This window comes from Aythya fuligula, chromosome 11, assembly GCF_009819795.1.
Source record: "Aythya fuligula isolate bAytFul2 chromosome 11, bAytFul2.pri, whole genome shotgun sequence".
Taxonomy (NCBI): Eukaryota; Metazoa; Chordata; class Aves; order Anseriformes; family Anatidae; genus Aythya; species Aythya fuligula.
The window spans coordinates 20,824,488-20,843,687 of record NC_045569.1 but is presented as its reverse complement, the minus strand read 5'-3'; positions in this window follow the sequence as shown (position 1 = coordinate 20,843,687).

The following is a 19,200-nucleotide window of genomic DNA, read 5'->3' as shown; positions in this document are numbered from 1 at the left end:
GCACCACGGGGTGAGGGCTGCTCTTCTTCCCTAGGGCTTGTGTGGATGCGCCGGCATCTCTGACAGCATAATCCTCTGCCTGGTGTCATCATTATGGAAACAAGCTGTAAATCTTCCCTTGATGTTATGTAGATCCCGCATCGCTTGCCTCACGGGAACAGCCAGCGTTAAGAAATAGGGTGTCGAACATAAAGATTAACGCATTGCAAGCAGTAATTTGGGGAAGGAGCTGTCTCCTCCTTTCCCCTCCTCATCCCCCGGCAAAGCCATCGAGCAGAGGAGGGGGGAGAGCACCGCGAATTAAGGGACACCATTTGGTAAAGTCACTACTTGGCTATTTCCATCATGATTTTGCTGACCCACGGGCTCCTTTGCTCGCCGCTGCTCCCCGACCTGTCACTGTCACACCTGCTCCTTTTTCTTTCTGCTCATCCCAGCTGACTCCACGGGTTGCTGCGGGTCGGTCCCGGCTGCTCCGAGTGCCTCCACTCTCCCCCTCTCCCTTCTCCACGAGCCCTTTAATCTTTGGGAATTATTATTATTTTTTTTTTCCTCCCTCTGACATCTCTGACTCTCTTGTGAAATGCAAATTAATTAGATTCTAATTACTCACTGTGTGCTGTTTCTGTTTCACTCTCTTGTTAGGTTAGTCTAACATCTTTGTTGTCAGCTGTATGTTGTATGTATTCAGCCCATTAAAAGTGATCCTTGTTCAGCGGGAGACAGGCAGAGCAAAGAGACAGTTCCCCCCCTCCTGCTGGGGCTTTGTCAGGAGCAGCTTTGTCAGCACTTCCAGGCAGCATCGCCAAGGCAAACCTCGTTTTTTCTTTTTGTTTTTTTTTTTTTTTCAATTGTCTGCCCCCACACACCCCCTGCCTTGTATTTTATAACCTGTGATTTAAGCGTTTCAGCGCTGCGTTTAGCCAGCTCCAGCTGACCCCACTGCCTCACCCCACAGCTCCCCATGCCCCCGGGGCTGGGACCCCCATCCCACGGCAAGCGAGGGCTCAGCAGGACGCATTCATCCTGCAAAACCCATCCGAGCCACGGCTCCTGCTCTACACCCAGTGCTCCCGAGCCGCTGGCTGATTCATGCCTGGGTAGCCCGGTAATAGAGATCTCCATAATAACAGGAACTTCGCCGAGACTCCGTGTCACCCGGCGATGAGTCGTGTAATAACGCTGACATATAAATGGGCGTCATTAGGCACGGGAGATCGCAGCCGTGGCGTGGAGAGCGTGGGAGCTGCTCCTCCCGCCTGGCTGGGCATGGGAGGGGGCTGCCCAGCTGGTGCCCCCGCCGCTCCCCTGCTCCTCGCAGTTCCGCGCGTGTGCGCTCCGGATCGGGGATGCGGTGCGAGCTGCAGCGCCTTTGGGTGCCTGTTTGATGTCTTAATGAGCTAACAAAACTCGTGGCAAACAGGAGCGCTCAGCCTGCACTTGATGTTGGGAAAAAGCGCTATGAAGCACTCTGATGCTTCATAGAAATGGAAGCGGAGAGGGTGAGGGGGAATCCCATGGGGTTTGGGAATCCCATGGGCAGCTGGGACCGGTGTCACGTCCCCTGCCCGCCTCATCCCTTGCCTGTGCATGGCACCAGAACCCTGGCACCCCATGGGCCAGGCCATCGTCCAGCTGGGAGCCCCATGTCCCATATCTGTGGAACCAGGAGCTCCCAAAACCCAAGGGTCGAGGCGCTGCTCTCGGGCCATCCCATTCATGGCTGGGTTTTGGCTTCAGGAGGAAACACATAGAGACAGACCCAAACCGCAGTCTTTTGCTCTTGAGATAAATATCTCCAGGTGAGGTTTGCGAGGGTTTTGCCCCCCAGCATTGCTGCTACACACAGATCCCTGAGCGCTGCCCTGCTCCTGTGTGCCCCATGCGCCGGGCCCCTCTACGCCGTGCGCCTCACCCGTGTGCTCACAAAGCTGGGCAAAGCAGGACACAGGCCCCAGAGCATCCCGTGTCGCTCCAGCTCGGGCCAGCTTTCCTTCCACATGTTGCTTTTTTGTGGGGTCCCGTGCAAGGACAGATCCTGCACAGCCCAGGCGTGGGTGCCAGCACCGCCCTGCTACCCGCAGGCGCACGGGCAGGAAGATGTAACACGACAGGGCATCACCTAGCACAACAGACCAAACTTTTTGCATTTCTTTCTTCTCCGAGCCCTGCGCAGCCCATAAATAGCATTAAAATACAACCAGAATCTTCTTCTACCTCCGTGCTCTTTTTCTTCTGCAGGAAGCGCGGCTCGCTCTGCTCTCCGGAGTTTGTTTGTTGCCCTAGGAGACACGCTGACAAGCATCACAAGCTTTGAAAGTCAATTGCTCGCTGGAGTTGAAAATGTGTTTTCAGGTATCTGGCTGATAGGTCCTCCAAGAGGAGGATGTGGCTTGAATGCTAAGCGAGGCAGCGCTGAATCCGGCCCCTCGGGCAGCGAGGAGGGGAGATTGCTGCGCTCTGATGTGCGGCGATAAAATGCCACAGCCCCGAGTGCCCACAGTGTCTGGGTGCCACTGCCCTGTTTGCCAACTTGATAAAGAAGGCAAGATTTATATTTAAAAGCGCCGTAAACTCGCTGCTCCCATGGAAATGATTTCGGCCGAAAATGAATGTGGGTTACAAGTTTCTGTTGCCAGGAGGAAATGGTGGTGACTCGGGGTTTTCCACTCGCCGTGGTGCGCACAGGGTGTCGCCGTGCGCTATCCCGCCGGGCTGTGCCACCAGCAGTCCCACCGGCGAGGTCTGAGCATCTCCTGCAGTGGGGATGGGCTGCAGTCCTGCCAGCAAAGGGATCCTGTTCTTTTTGGGGTGGATCACGGAGGAGCAACCTTCCCTGGATCCAACCACGGCACAGCTGGGATCCCAGCACCCGCAGCATCCATGCGCTCAATGGAGGATGTCCATCTGGGGTCCCTCTGTGGGCTGTCTCCCACTCATCCTCAAGCTCAAGACCTCTCCGTGCTGCTCCCCCGGAGCTCACAGAGCCTTGCTCAGCACCACCAGGAGCAGAGCAGGGCCGGGGCCGTGCCCAAAGCGGATCTCAGAGCCCCGAGCTCAGTGCCGGCGCCTGGAGGAGCGGGTGGCGGTGGGGACGGGCGCTGCAGCGAGCCAGCCGTGCGTGTTTGATGTGGCTGAAATTAATCTCGATTGCTGTCTAATATTTTAAAAAGACACTTTTTATAACACGCGAGAATAATGTAGGAGAACTAATGTTCCCTTATGAAATGCCTTTCAGAATAATGATAAAAGTGCACTTTAATCTGCTGTGAGAAGTCTCTGTGAGGGAGAGACGTCACACGAACAGGTGGAATCATGGAATAAATACAATAATTAATGAGAAGAAAGAATTTGCATCTTCTGACTTTTCCTCAACACCTGCTCTTTTTTTTTCCAAATGGCTTTATTTTGTTTCCTGAGGGGGTCAGGAGGACGTGGGGATGCAGGCTTCTGCCATTAGTAAGCCGTGCTTTCAGAGACTATAAAATGTCAGGGAAGCAGTGCATGGGAACTAAGTGCTCCATTAAGTTTTCCCTATGAAATTAAGCACCTTTATTGCCTTAAATAAGAGCTGCTGCCTAATGATGGACCGATGCAAATTCCCACCCGCAGAGCTGGGCGAAAGCGCCGGTTCCCAGCGCACCGCAGCGGGCAGGGTGGTGATGCCGGCGTCACCTCCTCCCCGCTGCCCAAACTCCACATTTGGAGGAAATTTGGGCCCCCAGTTGGTGTGACACCCCGGGGCAGGGCAGCAAAGGGCCCCCCAGTGCTGGCTATGGGGCACAGGGAGGTGTGGGTCCTGCTGTCCCCCAACTCCTGCACGGCCCCAGGTTTGGCTCGCGCTTCCCAAAGCAAGAAGCTGGCGGCGAGGTCAGGGTGCACAGCTCCTGGGCTGGTGTGGAGAGAGCTTTTGGGGCCAAATCCTGCTCTTACGGGCCCAGCCCAACAGATATCAGCCCCCCTGCCCTTACCAACAGGGGTGGCTCACACCTCAGCCCCACAGAAAGCGTCTGCTACTGGCACCACCATCACCCCAAACCCTGGTGTCACCCCAAACACCACTGAGATGCACCCCCACAAAGCTGCCCCACTCGTGGTGCTGTTTCACAGCCCCTCATAGCCTGGGGCTGCCCAAGCACCCTTTTTTAGCCCCGTTTCTGAGAATCCCCCCGCACAGCACGAGCCTTTCGGGTGGCGTGCCAGCCTTTTGCAGCTGGAGACCTTGACTTGGTGACATGTATGCATGTGGCAATCGAATAACTCACCCACGTTTGGAATATCTGCTCTTCAGAGGGCTGCTTTTCTTTTTTTTTTTACAGTTTCTGAAGAGGTCCTATGGTTTCCTTTATTTTCTGAAGCCGTGGCATTACGGCAGGTTAACGTTTTGCAATTGCAATCCGGGCAGTCGTTGCAAAATGGAAAACCTTTAGCAACTGGTTAATTCTGGCTGGGAAGAGTTTCAAATGCGAAGTCTGAGCGCTACGAGTCATTTCTTGCTAATTGCAGCATCTCGGGGTGACTTCAAAGATCCCATCAAAGAGCTGAAAGCTCCGTACGGGCTGCAACTGCGGGTCAGGCTGTTTCCACTTGCATCAGCCCCAGAGCACCCACCAAGCAGCTCCCCGCCGAGCAGGACTGCCCACGGGCCGGGCTGCAAACACCACCCCGGAACGGTAACTCCTCTCCCTGCCTTTGTGTAACATCGCTTTGAAAATGAGGAAGATGAAAAAGGACGAACATACCGGACAAATTACCACAATTGCTAAAATGTAACGTGTCGACAGCTATTGGAAGAACAGGCTGTGCTTCTGGGTCGTTTTTGGGGGTTTCTCCCTTAAAGTTTTGGATCGTAAAAGCCTGCTCGGAGCTGAACCTGGCCGCTCCCCTGCCGAACACCCCCCAAACACCCACATGCACACGCGTGCCCTGTGGCTTCTCCAAGACCTGCGGGGGCCTCGATGCCTCTGCCCCAAGCTCAGGGCAGCCACAGGAGGGCTGCAGGCTGGCACCGATCACTGGGAGTGCTTTGCCAGACGTGTCGTGTTCGGCGTGTCCTTGAAGGCTTCGCGTCACCGGGGTTAAATTTTAAGCACCCCTACGAGTGCTTAATTAGAGTCAATGCCCTCGGGACAGGAGGAATGACAATATACACCTTGTTAGAGCATAAAGATAAAGTATTTATTAAGATCAATAAAGGGGTTGTTTTAAGGCACAGCCGAGATAAGTTTGTGCAGTCACCTTAGGAGTACAGCCGGTGGGCTGGGCGGGCGTCTCGTGTGCGTGCCCTGTGTGCCCTGCGTCTGCGGGGCCCGGGGACATTCCCAGGGGCAAAACAAAGCCCAGCTCCAGTCACGTAAAGCAAAGCCGTGTAAATAAATCTCCGTGTGGTTGGCATGGCCGGGGAGCTGTGCCGAATGCACTCGCTTGGATCTTGGCAGGGCATTTGCCCCAAAAGGGGCTGGGGTTGTGGTGCCAGGCATGGGGAGCACCAAAAAGGGTGCAGGGGCCGGGTGCCTCTCCTCAGCCTCTTGCTGGGCTTCAGGTGCTGCCCGGTCGGACGCTCACCGCTTCCAGGCTGGCTTACGCCACGCAGGGATTTCACCCACAGCGTCCCGATATTAATCATCACAGCTCTGCAAAATGCATGTCAGCATCTTCCGATCCCCCAGTGGATGAAAAAAACCCATCCAGGGCACCTCCAAGCCACCAGCCGGCGCGCACCCACCCGAGGACATGGTGGCAAGTGGCTTGGGGACAGCAGCGGAGGCACGACCTGGCCACGGCTCCAGCAGCAGGGTTTGGGCATGGGGAGCCACGGCCATGCCGTGAACCCTTCTGGGGACCTGGTGAAGGGGGAAACACAGGAGCTGAAGCTGCTGCTCCCCTCCGTGGGGTGTTTGCTCATTGAGGACACACGGCGTGTCCCCGTCCTGCAGCAGCAGCCGGGCAGGGTGACCCCCGGCCCCCCGCTCCCTCACCACAAGGCCTGTGGAGCGCAGCCGTGGAAGCCAAGCTCCGCCACCAAAATTTTTCAAGGAACCACTTTCATCTAGCAAAGAACGTATTATTAATTTGCATGAGGGTTGAACTGCTGCGCTGGGCTGTATCTGCTTCAAAGCGAGCTGGGGAGCAGACATTGAAGTGGTAACTCAGGCATCCTCTGAGCAGCTCTTAACCAGTCTTCCCTGTTTTGTAAATGGCATTAGTATCTTAGCTGCTTATTTAGAGCTTTAAAAAGTAACCGACTTCCTTGAAGTCATTAAAGCCTAACCTTTAAACTCCAGGAGTCTAATGGTTCAAGCCAAGCATAATGTTGAGGCACATCTGTGATAAATCTGCTTTTAATCTCCACAAAGTGCTTTTCATAGATTCCAACTTTAACGTATTAGGTGTTAGATGAACACACTGAGTGCTAGTAAAATACACCCGATTGTAATCTATTACCTTTTACACAAAGCAGCATTTAGTTTTATTAACTATTGAAATATACTGAAAACTGTTAAAAAAGCACCGTGTAAATCTTTAAGATTCATGCTGTTTGATTTTATGGAGGCCTAATTCCTTGCAAAAGGAGCAGGCCAGCGGTCGGGGCCGACGACTTAATGGGTTGTAGGTGATTAGCAGGAGCCTCCCAGCCCGCCTCGGGGAGGTGCAGGGTGGCAGCGTGGGGGGACCGAGGGGAGGCTTCGAGGGGGAAGATGCTTCCTCTGGGGGTGAGACACGGGCTCGGGGGCTTTGGCTGGTGGGCAGGGGGCTTGGTGGAGCCCCCAGCGGGTGCTTCGAGCCCTGGTTGCCCTTTGGGGCCGGGCACGGTGCTCGTCCTGCCCCAGCGATGCGACCTGCTCCCCTGCCAGCAGCGGGGTCTCTCTTTGGATGCAGGTGGGCCTGCAGGGTGATGTGACAGGGGTGGCACAAAGTCCCTGCTGTGCCCGTCCCGCCCCAGGTCACCTCCCCTGTGCCCTGTCCCCAACGCAGCCAGCCGCCGGGTCCGGGCTGTTTGCACACCCGTAAATCCCCGCTGACTCAGCCGCGCTGGGGCTGCTGCTTGGGATTTCCTCAGGTGCCGAGGTGCAGAGGATTTCTGCTCCAGCACGAGCCATCCGAGGCCACAGAGAGCACGGGCACAGCCCGGGGCAACCACAGCGGGGCTGAGCTGGGGCTGGCTGCCCCTATAATGCCCCAGCCCCAGCATCTCGCTGAGGCTCTTGGCCCCGAGTGTTTTTTTGGGGATAGGGTTTTGGGACCGGGGTCTGCCTGCATCTCGCCCTCCCCAGCGTGGACGTTTCCCCCCGCAGTGCCCGTGCACGTGGCGGCCCCGCGTGAGCCCCGGGAGTTTCCAGCGGGCACTGTGCAGGAGGCGCCTGAGTCAGAGCGAGAAACGGCCGGGCTGGGGCAGCACGGGGGGAGCCCCGGGATTCCCCCGCTGTTCTCCTGGAGGGGCTGGGGGAAACCAACCCCACACACCAGGCTGGACCCTGCCTCGCTCGGCTGGGGGCTCCCAAAAGCACCGGGGATGGGGCACTGCGGTTTGGGTTTGGTGGTTGGGTTCATCTCTGTCTCCAGCTCTTCCCCCGTGCTCTTCCAGCCAGCAGGACTAATTGTTGGGAAAACAGGTATTCCAGGGGAAAAAAAGTCCTTTATGCTGCAGCAAACCTTAAACATGGGAGTAATTAGAGATATACAGGGCCAGAAAGCCAGCACAGCAGCAGGTGATTTAAATACGCACCCCGGGACCTCTCTTTGTGCCCCACATCCAGGGGTGCCAGGACCCAGGGACCTCTGCTGCCGGGCACCACAGCTCGGTGAGGATGTGCCAGAGCATGGCTTTGTTTTAATAAAGAGCTAAATTGAAGAGCGTTGTTCAAAAGGCTGTCCCAGATCTAAAGGGAAATAACTTTTGCAGAGTTTGTGGAGCCAAAATGTGCTTTGGTTCTTCCCACTGTTGGAAGAGCTGTCGAGAGTTGAGTTGTTTTTTTTTTTCTCTCTCTCTCTCTCTTTCCCCCTGCCTCGCCCTCACACGGTTATCCAACCTGCCATGAACGCTGGGACCGGACCAAAACGCCGGTGCCAAAACCTCCACGCTTGGAGAACATTCGGACCCCGAGCTGGAGCTTAAATTACATCCTGCACATGGCCCCAGCCGTGCTGAAGGCAGTCCCAGCCGCACATCGCTTCCCGGCTGCTGGAGCCCTGGCTCTGGAGCGAGCAGAATTCTGCCCAGGGCTCATCCACCTTCCCCCAACCCAGAGGCTCCTGTATTTGCACCTCACTGCGGTGTTTTCCCTGTGTTGGCGGCTCTTTGGGGCGTTTTGCACCGTTTCTGCTCCAGTGCAGAGGTGCCGCGGCGTGGCCGGGGCTCCCTTTTTGGCTGGCTTGGGCAACCTCTCCCCTGGCTCCTGCTGCAGCTGGGTAGGAAACAGCTCCAGCAGCTCAGCCCCTGGCACGAGGGCATGGATGGGGAGAGCGCAGCGGCTGCCAACGCCTGCTCCCGGCGGGGAGCTGGGGAGCTGGGGGCTGGCACAGCTCTCGGCTCTGCGCGGTGGGTCCGGGAGCCCTGTGCACGCACCCCGCAGCACCAACAGCGGCACGAGCGTGCCCACACCCCTCCGCCGCAGGGAACGGGGTGGGCTGTGGGTGCTGGATTTTGGGGACAGTGCCCTGGGGCTTTGCTCCATCGCCCAGTGCCGGGCAGAGCCAGCTTTGCTCCCCAGCCTTCCCGCTGGGATTTCCCATGGCTTGGAGCTGCCGAGGATGATGCCAGCCTTGGCAAAGCCACCGGGGCTCGGAGAGAGGCCAGCTCACCCAGGCTCTGAACGCACCCAGCCCGCAGGCGAGCACGCCGTGACAACTGCCTGCAGGCCTGGCTCGCTCGCAAACGAATGCAAAACGCAGCAGGATCACAGGGGGCTCGGTGTTAAGCAAGGACAGGGCGCCTGCTCCCGCCGGGACAGCCAGCTGGGAAATCCCTGTCCTCACGCAGAGGTGCCTGCGCCTGCGAACACCTTGATGCTGAGCCAGCGGGATCAGCCTTCGCATCAGCGGGATCACCTTTTCCATCCCTGGCATCTCCTTCTCCATCCCTGTTTTCCCTTTTTCTGCCCCAACCCAGCTGCGGGGGGGGCAGCCAGCGCCCGTCAGTGGGTGCCTGCGCCCACCCAGGAGGCCAACAGGGAAGTGCCACCACCAGAGCTGTTCCCTCTGACCTCTCCTTTCACACTTTGCTCATTTCCTGCTTTTTTTTTTTTTCTTCTTCTTCTTCTTTTTTTTTTTCCCCATTCCCCATGTCTTTGCCTAATAGTTTTCATTAAACCCAGCTCGTAAACAAGGCACATCCTCCCCTTTCGGAGCCCATGACCAGAGAACTCTTGGCCTCATTTTAGCAGTACAAGGTGTTCCAGTGATTATTACCCCTAAATAATGCGGTTTAACAATTAACAGCTTGTTTCGACAGCATTTGCATTTCCCTGCTACTAAACAAGAGACTTTAATCTCCGCACACAAACGGCGCCTTGTCGGGACAAGCTGCAGGATGCGCGGGCTGCACCGTGCGGAGCTGCGCCGGCTTCGCCACCAGGCTCCATCCCCTGCTGGGCTCCCCTCGTGCTCCTGTGGCACCACCGGGGCTCTGTGGCACCATTGGGGGTCCCACGGCACCACCCGGGGTCCCACGGCACCACCAGGGCTTCATGGCACCACCGAGGGTCCCATGGCACCACCGGGGGTCCCACGGCACCACCGGGGGTCCCATGGCACCACCAGGGCGCAGCCGGTGCCGGTGCCCAGGGGCCGGCGGTGCGGGTCGGTGCAGCCAGCGCCTCTGCTCTGCTGCTCCTCGGGCTCCTTTGAAGGCGCTGGCTCCAATTACCTCTAATTACACGCGGTGTATCAGAAGGCAGACGGCTTTGAACCCGGCGGAGAACCGGGGCCGTTTCCAGGCGCAGCGCAGCGAGCCGCCCCAGCCACATGAAAAGTTGATGTTTCTGCAGCTATTAGAGCAGTGTCTTTTAATGATTTAATAAAATCGCCGGCCTAGCAGCGAGTCCTCTCAGATGTCAGAACCCTCCTGCAATCCGCCCCGGCTCTGACGAGCGGCCTCCTCGCACGGACCAGCAGGGAAAGGTTTTGGGGTGTCAGCAGCAAAGGGGCTGGCAGGGATGTGGGAAGGGGACAGGGACAGCCTGGGAGGGCTGAGCACGGGGTACCTGAGGGCATAGGAGCGGGCTGAGAATCCCATTTATTCCAGGAATGCCCGGCGACCTTTTGCAGGCAGCGCAGATAAATGCTGGGCCGAGCGGCATTGTTCTCTCTTAATACAAGAAATAGAAACATTAATCATCTAACCAGCCATTTATCATGGTTTGGGGGCATTAATTTGATGGTATGTCATTTCCCGTTCGGTTTGTGTGTTGTGGAGGTTGCATTCAAAACACCTTCAATTAGATGTAACTAATGATAGCGAGCTGTTTTAGGGCCTGGTGATCCCTTCGAGCAGGAGGCTGCTGGGACTGCTGCTGGAGCAACCAGACCACCCCTGCCACCCCTCAGACCCCGTTTGCTGGAGGAAAAGACAGTTTGGGGCTGCCTTTGGGTCCTGCAATGGGTTCTTGCCCTGCACATGGAAATCAAGACCCCCTGGGAGCCTTGGAGCTGCTCGTTCCTCCTTCCTCCACAGCCGCTCAGGCAGACGGAGCCAGGAGAGGGTCAGCTCCTGCCCCTCCTCATCCTCCACAGGTCTGCTCCATCAGGCTAGGCAGCTCCCTACACCCATATCAGAGGCACCCAAAGGTGGGTGAGACCTGGGGGGGTGCCAGGAACACCCCACGAGCTTGCCCAGCCTGTAACAGTGAGCACCGTGCCCGTGCAGCCTCGTGAATTGGCCGTGTCCAAGCTCAGGGCTGCGTTTGGCTCGGCCACAGCCTCGTTGTGCAGGGCGGGGAAAGCACGAAACCTCCCGGCCTCTTTTGACTTGAGAGAGGTTACCGAAGGGAAAAGCACCCCTAATGACCCGCGCTGTTACTGGCTGCTCGGGGAGCCACAGCAGAGCTGGGCAGATCAGAGGAGCTCCGTGCAAACAGCTCCGTCATCCTGCCCCGCGGCTGCCCTGCACCACCCTTATCTCTCCCAGACTGGGGCAGCTCCCGAGCAGAAGCTGCCCAGCGTGCCAAATTTGCAGGCAAACACTCATTAGGGGCTGGGTGGAGCCAACCAAGCCCCAACTCCTCGAGGGCCACCCCGAACCGCAGCAAAGCCGGGCTGCGGCACCAGCCTGGGCTGTCAGCAGCGAGCAGGACGAGCTTCGGCACCGCAGGTCGCAGCCGGGGCTTGGCAGTGCCTCGGAGAAAATCTCTTGCGGGGAGAAAAGAAAGGAGCTGCCCTCCGGCCGGCTGCACAGCTCCCACTGCGCTCAGCGGCGAGTCCCGTGTCCCTAAACCCTGCTCCAAACAAGCCAGGGGAAGGCGATTGCTGCCCGTGGCGAGCGGGGTGAGTTCGTGCAGTGCCTGCAGTGAGTCACCCGGAGCTCTCCTGGGCTGTTTGCTCAGGGCCGTTTTGCAGGCTCGGGGGAAGAACCGCCTGGAAGAGATGCTGCCGAGAGCTGCCCCGGCTGGCAGAGAAACCCCGGATCACTTTTACAGGCTGGAGAGCCTTTAAAAACCCAAACGAGGCCACTTGCATGTGTTTGTCTTGTCTGCCAGCTTGGGCTTTAGCGCAGGAAATGTGGCCAAGGAGATTTCTTTAAACAGAAAGAGACCCTGCCCTGGGGGGGTGCAAGGATCTGGGGCCAGATCCTGCTTGGTGCAGGCTGCCTGTGTCCCAGCGGTGATCCTGGCGGTGCCCCCCCGGGGGCCACGAGCAGCACCTGCCCTCCTCAGGCTGCTTTGCCAACGTGCCCGGCCCTGGCCGCATCCTGCAGCAGCTGCAGGGGCTCTGCCCAGCTCCTGGGGGGGCTGAAACGCAGGCAGTGCCCACAACAGCTCGGGGGGGCCATGGGGGTGACCCCGCTGCTTGCTCAAATCGCTCCCCGGGGGCCTTCCTGGCCAGGCTGCCGCTCCCTCGGGACGCCGCAGCAATGCCGCTTGTTATTCGCAGAGCCCACGCGGCTGCGTTTCTGCCCGGGCTCCAGGCAGTGCCCTGGCTGTCTCTAACGAGTGTGAAGCCTTTCTAAAACTTTCCGGCGAGCTGACAAAGTCCTCCGTGATGTAGCGGTCCCAAGTATTTGCTTGATCTGCTGTTGCCACACATTCTTCCGAGAACAAACACGCAGAGCGACGCGCGCACGTCATTCTCCTCCGGAGAGCTGGCTCCTTTTCTCTGGTTATAAACCAAAGCTGACAAGTGTCAGCCCTCCTGCCAAATTTGCACTGACTGGCATTCTCATGAGTGTTGGTCAAACAGTGAAATCCATTCATTTGTCTAAAAGCAAACCAACAGCATTCTCCTTGTCTCAGGCTGGAACAAAGCCTGTGCCTGTCTGCTCCCAGCGCCCTTCCCGCGCGCTGGGGCACCGGGTGCTGCCCCCCCTGCCCCGTGGGGCAGCACGGCCACAGCCCCGGCCCCTCCAGCACTGCTCGGTGGGGAGCTTTAGGGGAGACCTTCGGGCAAAACCAGAAACCTGAAATCTTGGTGTGTTTCGAGGCGGGGAGGTGGCAAGGCAGGTGCTCTCGATGGGCTCTGCGGGGTCACCGCGCCTCGCTGCTCCCCTCCACCCCCAGTGGAGCAGCCCCTTGGCAGCCCAGCACCACGTCCCCGTTCCCAGGACCCACATCGGTCCCGGTGCACCCCAGGGCTTCTCTCTGCAGCCGGTGGGTGCTGGGTGCTGCCCCGGGGTGCTCCCAGCTGACAGCAGCATCGGCGCCCGCTGCTAGGGCTGCCGGCTGTGCGTGCGCGCCTCGTGTTTGGTGAAGTGCTTCTGAGTGCGATGCTTCAGCTCCAGACCAGCAACAGATTGAGCAACAGAAGCATCTCTCTCTGTTGTGGAGCCTTCAGGAAGCTGTGGGTTGTTTTCTTTTTTTCTCTCTTTTTTTTTTTTTTTTTTTTTAAGACGTTGGGGATGTGCTGGGAGGAGAGCAGAAAGCAGGGGGAGCGCGGTGCAGGCCCGCAGCTCCTGCGAGCAGCCTGGCGCTCAGCTGAGACAAGAGATGGCTCTGAAGGCCAGGCCATGAGTGTTGCTGCTCCTGCAGCCTTTTGGAGCAGGATCCTGGCTGCTGGAGCTGGGCATTGCCCCACTGAGCACTGCAGGAGGGGACACCTGGGCGGCATCACCCTCCAAACCAGCACCGATCCTGCTGGGGGCGGTGGCGGCGGTGAGGACGGGAGGCGACGGGGGTCTCTCCGTCTCCCATTTCCCCCTCGCTTTGATGCAAGCCCTCCCGTTTTCCCGCAGGCAGCACGGAATTGTTTGTCGCTTCGCTGGGAGCCCAGCGCCGTGGGTTGCTGGGGCAAAGCAAAGCTTTTGTCTCAGCCCCGCGCTCCAGCTGGCGTTCGCATGAGGCTGGCGAGCGCAACTCAGCCCAAACAATGCTGGAGCCCCGCCAGCGCGCCGGGGCATCCTGAACCCCCGGCGGCTCCTCGCACGGCCTGTGTGTGGTACGGGGCTGGGCAGGGGCGTGCCGGGGGGCTGGGGGTCCTGCTGACAGCTCCCCCCCCCTCCCCAGGCCTTGGCTCTGCCCCCCCCTTGCACGGAGCCCGGCACGCTGCAGGCTGGGGGGCAGCGGGTACCCGGCTGTGCGCGGCGCTTTGGAGAGCCACCCGTCAGGTTGTGCCCCGTGCTGGGCACTGCCTCCCGTTTTTGGTGATGGAAATGTGGTTTTGTGGTTGCTGGAAAGCACTGGCAGGGCTTTGGCTCGTGTGGGATGGGCAGAGCCCAGGCAGGGCCAGCCCTGAGCCTGCCACGCACCTGGGCACGGGCTCCCTCTGCTCTGCTGAAGGGGGGATGAAGAGAATGGAAAATCCTTGGCGTCGCTCAGCAGCTGCACGAGGCTGGCCCTGCGTGGAGATGGGCCGGGTGGTGTGAAGTCAGGGCTGTCCTTTTCTGCAGCTTTTCTGCAGCTTTTCTGCAGCCCCCTCAGCCCATCCTGCCCCGCCGTGGGGCTCCCTGCGTCACCCGTGGGTGACCAGAAGTCACCTTGTGACCCTCACAGTGGCTCCAGGCGTGCTGGGCAGCTCGGAGTGAGTCCCAAAAGCTCCCTGCTTCTGTCCTAAATCACCTAAATCACCCGATTTAGGGTCAGGCTGTGAAGCAGGGATTATCGAGCTGAGGATTGGGGTGTGCTGGGCCGGAGGGGTGCTGCCCACCCACGGGGCAGCGACCCCAGCCCACCCGTGAGAGCGCAGAGCCCCACGAGAGGCAGCAGCAGCGGCTTGGGGCGAGCGGTGGGATCGCTGCCACGGGCTTGAATAGGCATTATTCCTCCAAAGGGAGACCACAACACGGCTCCTACCCGGGAGATGCTCGCTGCGACCGAAACCGATGCTGAGCTGCCGCTGAAACCCGGCCCAGGCTGAGCCCCAGACAAAGGCGCGCGGCTCTCGCGTATCGGTGGCGAACGGCTTCCTGCCGAAAAGCTCTCCAAATCACGGGGGGCAGCTTGTTGTGACATTTGCTTAGCCACAGAGAACGGCTCGAGAGTGCTCGGCTCGGGGACTGAGCAAACTCGGAGCAGCCGCGGTGCTGAGCGCTGGGGGAGGATGAGGATGGGGCCGGGCGGGAGGTCAGCGCTGCGGGGCCGGGCACATCAGGGGCTCCCCCCGGCCCCTTTCTGCTCCCCCCGACCCCTCTCCGCTCTCCCCCGGCCTCTTTGTCCCGCCTGGCCCCGCGCAGAGCCCCCCAGGGCTGCGGGAGAGGGGTCCGGGTACCCCCGGCTGCGGGGGTCGGCGTCGCCCCAGTGCCGGGAGGGGGGCACCGGGCACCGGGTGGGGGGCTCCGGGCACCGGGTGGGGGGCTCCGGGCACCGGGACGAGGGCTTTGGGCACCGGGCGAGTGGCACCGGGCGAGGGGCTCCAAGCACCGGGCACCGTGCGGGGGGCTCCGGGGGCTGCGGCTCTGCCCGGAGCCGGTGGAGCCCGGCAGCGGCAGCCCCCCCGCAGCAGCAGCCGGGCCCGGGCCGTGCTGAACTCTGCGGGCTCTGCTTTGCTTTGCTTTGCTTCCTTTTTTTTTTTTCTTTTTTTTTTTTTTTTTTTTCCCTTTCCCCAGACCTAAAGCGTGTTGTGTCAGGTTGGTCGTGACACTGCAGGGCTGTTTTCCTTTCTCTTGCTATCGCTGCTATCAAGTAGGAGTTAACAGCTCTTGTTTATACAATGACTATCTGGCCAGAGGCTGATTTAATACCTCCCACTTCTTTTAAGTGCAAATAGACTCTAATGTGTGTATTAGGCTACTTGAATGGCTGCTCTGGTGAAATACTCGCTTTCCAAATAACTTATCTGCAGTCAGCGCTGGGGAGAGGGGAGAGCAAACTTCTTTAGAGTTTAGCAATAATAAAAAGAAAACAATCCGCTTAATATTTCCCTATTTGCTTGGCTCAGCCTTTAGTCACGCCGAGCCTCGGAGGCTTCCAGCCACCGGAGCCCTCTGAGGGGTTTGCGGGACCGCTCCCGCAGCACCCCCCCAGCCCCTCCGTAGCCCCCCGGAGGCTGCTGGCAGGAGGAGAGCGGCAGTCATCCCATCCCCATCCCATCCCATCCCCATCCCATCCCATCCCCATCCCATCCCCATCCCATCCCATCCCATCCCATCCCATCCCCATCCCATCCCCATCCCATCCCATCCCATCCCATCCCATCCCATCCCATCCCCATCCCATCCCTATTCCCATCCCATCCCATCCCATCCCATCCCATCCCATCCCATCCCCATCCCCATCCCCATCCCATCCCATCCCATCCCATCCCCATCCCATCCCGGAGTGAAACTGCCGGCTTTCTGCTGAGTCACAGCCACCGGGGAACGGGGAGAGCAATTACAGCCGAAAACTGGGAAGGCATCCCAAACAAATTGGTTATAATTAACACGTAGAAGAATAACACCAGTAATACCATTAGCAGGCCCAAAAGCCATTTGCAATATAATATCTATAATTAGACAGCGCACAGCGAAGCCGGGGCTGAGCTGCTGCCCTGGGAGGGGAGGGGAGGGCAGGTGGGTGCTGGGGGGCTCGGGAGGTGGTGAGCACCCTCCAGCACCCACCGGCACCCACCCCAGGGAGTCCCAGGCCTGATCCCTTCGTCTCCTTCTCGTGTTGGTCCCGAGCTCGTGGCCACATCGATGTGATGAGCATGGGCTGGGGCTGTCCTGGCACAAGGACCTGGCTCCGAGCCTCAGCTCAGCTCCCCTGAGCTGCCCCTGCTGCCACAGGGCTGTCCTGGGGCTTGCTCTACTGTGGGCATCTGGGCATGGCTCTGAGCTCAAAGGTTATGGGATTTTCTTTGAGAAACCTGCCTGGGACATCGAGGGAAGTCCACAGCCCCTTCCCAAGCCAAAATGACCTTGCCTCTGCTGCTGGTCGTACCCATTACCCCTCTCACCCCTCCTGTCCTAAGTTTGGGGGGATGGAGGAGAAAGGTTCGGCTTTTGAGGCTCAGGCCCTCGCTCGGTGCCAGCACGAGGTCGTGGCACATCCCCAGCAGCTTCCCACCCGCCGGGCGCCTCTGCCTGGGCAGCCCCCGGCCGCGGCAGCGCAGCCCAGAGCCTGGGCTGGGCGGCACGGGTATTGCCCAAGCAGATCCCGGGGATGAGGGTGAGGTCAACGGGAGCTTTGCTTGTGAAAGGACCGGGTAATCGGGGCCTGTCGTGACAGCACCAGCTCCCGACGCGCTCCTCTGGCCGCCGGGCGAGGCTGTGGCCCCTCGCAGGGCACTGAGCGAATTTAGGGTTAGGGGCAGGGGCTGCAGGGGGGCTCAGGGGGACGCCCCTGGATGCCAGGCACAGCCCTGCCCACGCTTATATGCACTCCTTGTGGTGTCTGTGTCCTGCCGCCGCTTCCCTTGGCTTTATTTTTGGTTCTTTTTCGGTTTTACTTCCTGCAGGAAAGCCGGAGCTCAAAAGTTCTGCTGAAGGGTTTGGTAAAAAACACCACATTTACAGGCTGGGGTGAAACGAGGTGTCTGAGCGCATCGGAAGAGAAAGCAGCCCAGCCTGGGAAATGCTGGGGGCCTGCAGGAGGCTGGCGGTGCCCGTGCTGGGTTCGAGGGTTCAAAGCACCCCAAGGGGAAGTCCCCAAAGAGCCCCAGCAGCTCCCAGTGCTCCCAGTCCCCAGGCTGCAGGCACGGCCCCGCTGGTGCCAGGAGCAGCCGCCCGCGCTGAGGGGGGCTGCGAAACCTCACTGCCAAGAGCAGATAAAACCCACAGAGCTTCCCCACGAAGCCAAATAAACTTGCTGATAGCTCGCCCAGCTCCCCTCGCTCGGTCATTAGTATGCGTTTCGCTGCCTTTCCAGCTCTGAAATCCTTGTTTAGATAAACTTGAAAGCTAAAGGAAAATTTGGCAGGCAGGGTCCTGCCCTGCGCGGAGGGCAGATAGTGTCACCTGAAATGTAAACACGAGCTATTGACTGGGGCCGGGACCGGCTTGTCAACGATAAAGCCACCTCACGGGGTGGCTGCCTTCACACAGCCGCACACAATGAGCGCCGCTTTCATGTTTGGCGAGTTAATCTATTAACGTCGGCCAGGAAATGAGATGGGAACAGAAGCGACTCAGTTACCGGCGGGGCGTGCGTGTGTGTGTGTGTGTGTGTGTGCAGGTTTCTCCTCTTTCCCCCCCCCCCCCCCAAACCCCTCGCCGCCTCCCCTGCATCCTAATGGCAAATCGGGGCTGATGAAGCTGTCCTGGCCCCTTCCAGGATTAACGGGGAGGCACGAGGGGAAGGTTAAAAGATAGGGAAGGAAAGCCCCACGTCTTGGTTCAGGGCCCCGCAGCGGTGCTGGGGGCAGCCAGGGGTTGGATTTTGGGGCAGGGCGAGCAGCGGGCACAGCGGGGACCCAAAGGGGACGGGGCCTGGTGGCTCCTTCCCCGCAGATGCCGATTGCGCAGGGGAAACGTGGCTGGGTTTCCCCGAAAGGGTGGCGTTGCGGTGGGTCCGCTCGGTGTCACAACACCCCCAGCTCGGGAGCCGTGCCCGGGCTTTCTCCCTGAGCGGGGTGGGTGAGGACGTCCCCGTTTCCCTTCCCCATTTCCCTTCCCGTGGCTGTGAGACCTCGCGGGGTGCCGTGGCCTCAAGCACGCAGCACGGCTCGGCCAAGCCACGTGTGGGACCTTCAGGGGGACCTTGCATCACCCCAGAGACCCCAAAACCGCCTGTCTCCGGAGTGCTCGGCCCTACAACCCTTGGGGCATGTGGAGGACAAGGGGCAGGAGCGGGCTGGGGCTCCCCTGGTGACCCCACACCTCCAGCACGGTGCCCATCGGGCTGGGAGGGGAGGCAGCCGCTCCTCCTGCCGAGGCTTCCTCTGAGATCGTTACGAAAAAAATCTCAGGGAAAGGAAAAAAAAAAAAAAAAAACTTATGGGAAAAGATCATGGTTTCTAATTGGGATGTGCAAATATCAATTTAAGCAGATTTTAAATCAATATGAACCAGAACATTTCCTTTCACCCCTAATTGTTCTTTCCTTTTTTTTTTTTTTTTTTTTCTTTTTTTCCTTCTTCAACCAGGTGAGCTTTAATAACCTAAAATAAAACATCTGCTATTTCAGCGCAGTCCTAGCGTGAGGAATATCAATTAACGAGAGGCATTCTTGGTCGTCTGAGTTCACCACAACAGCGCTGGCTGGATGGAAATGTGAAGAAAATTACAACCTTTTCGGGGAAACCATTAAATAAAAATCAGAATTTGTCCATAAATACCGCTGGGGGAGGGAAGCAGCTCGTCTAATGCCTTCTATTTTCAGCAGCGGAACCGAATTTCCAGCGTCCCTTCCCTGTCCCCTTTTTCCACCCCATTGGGGCCCAGGAAGCACCAGGGGCTGTGGGGCCGGCCCCGTCCCAGCTCCCGGTGCCGCACGGTGTGGGGTGGCCGTGGGTCACCGTGCCGGGATGGGGACCCTGTGGGTGCCCAGCACCCGTGGGAGATCGGCCGTGGGTGCTTTTCCCCCCATGGGGGGCATTTCTCAGGGGCTTTTCTCATCTTTGGGGGCTGGAGGCAGGACAGCAAGAGCCATGGGGCAGGGCTGGCCCCGTAGGAACACCATAACGCTGCTGGGCTTC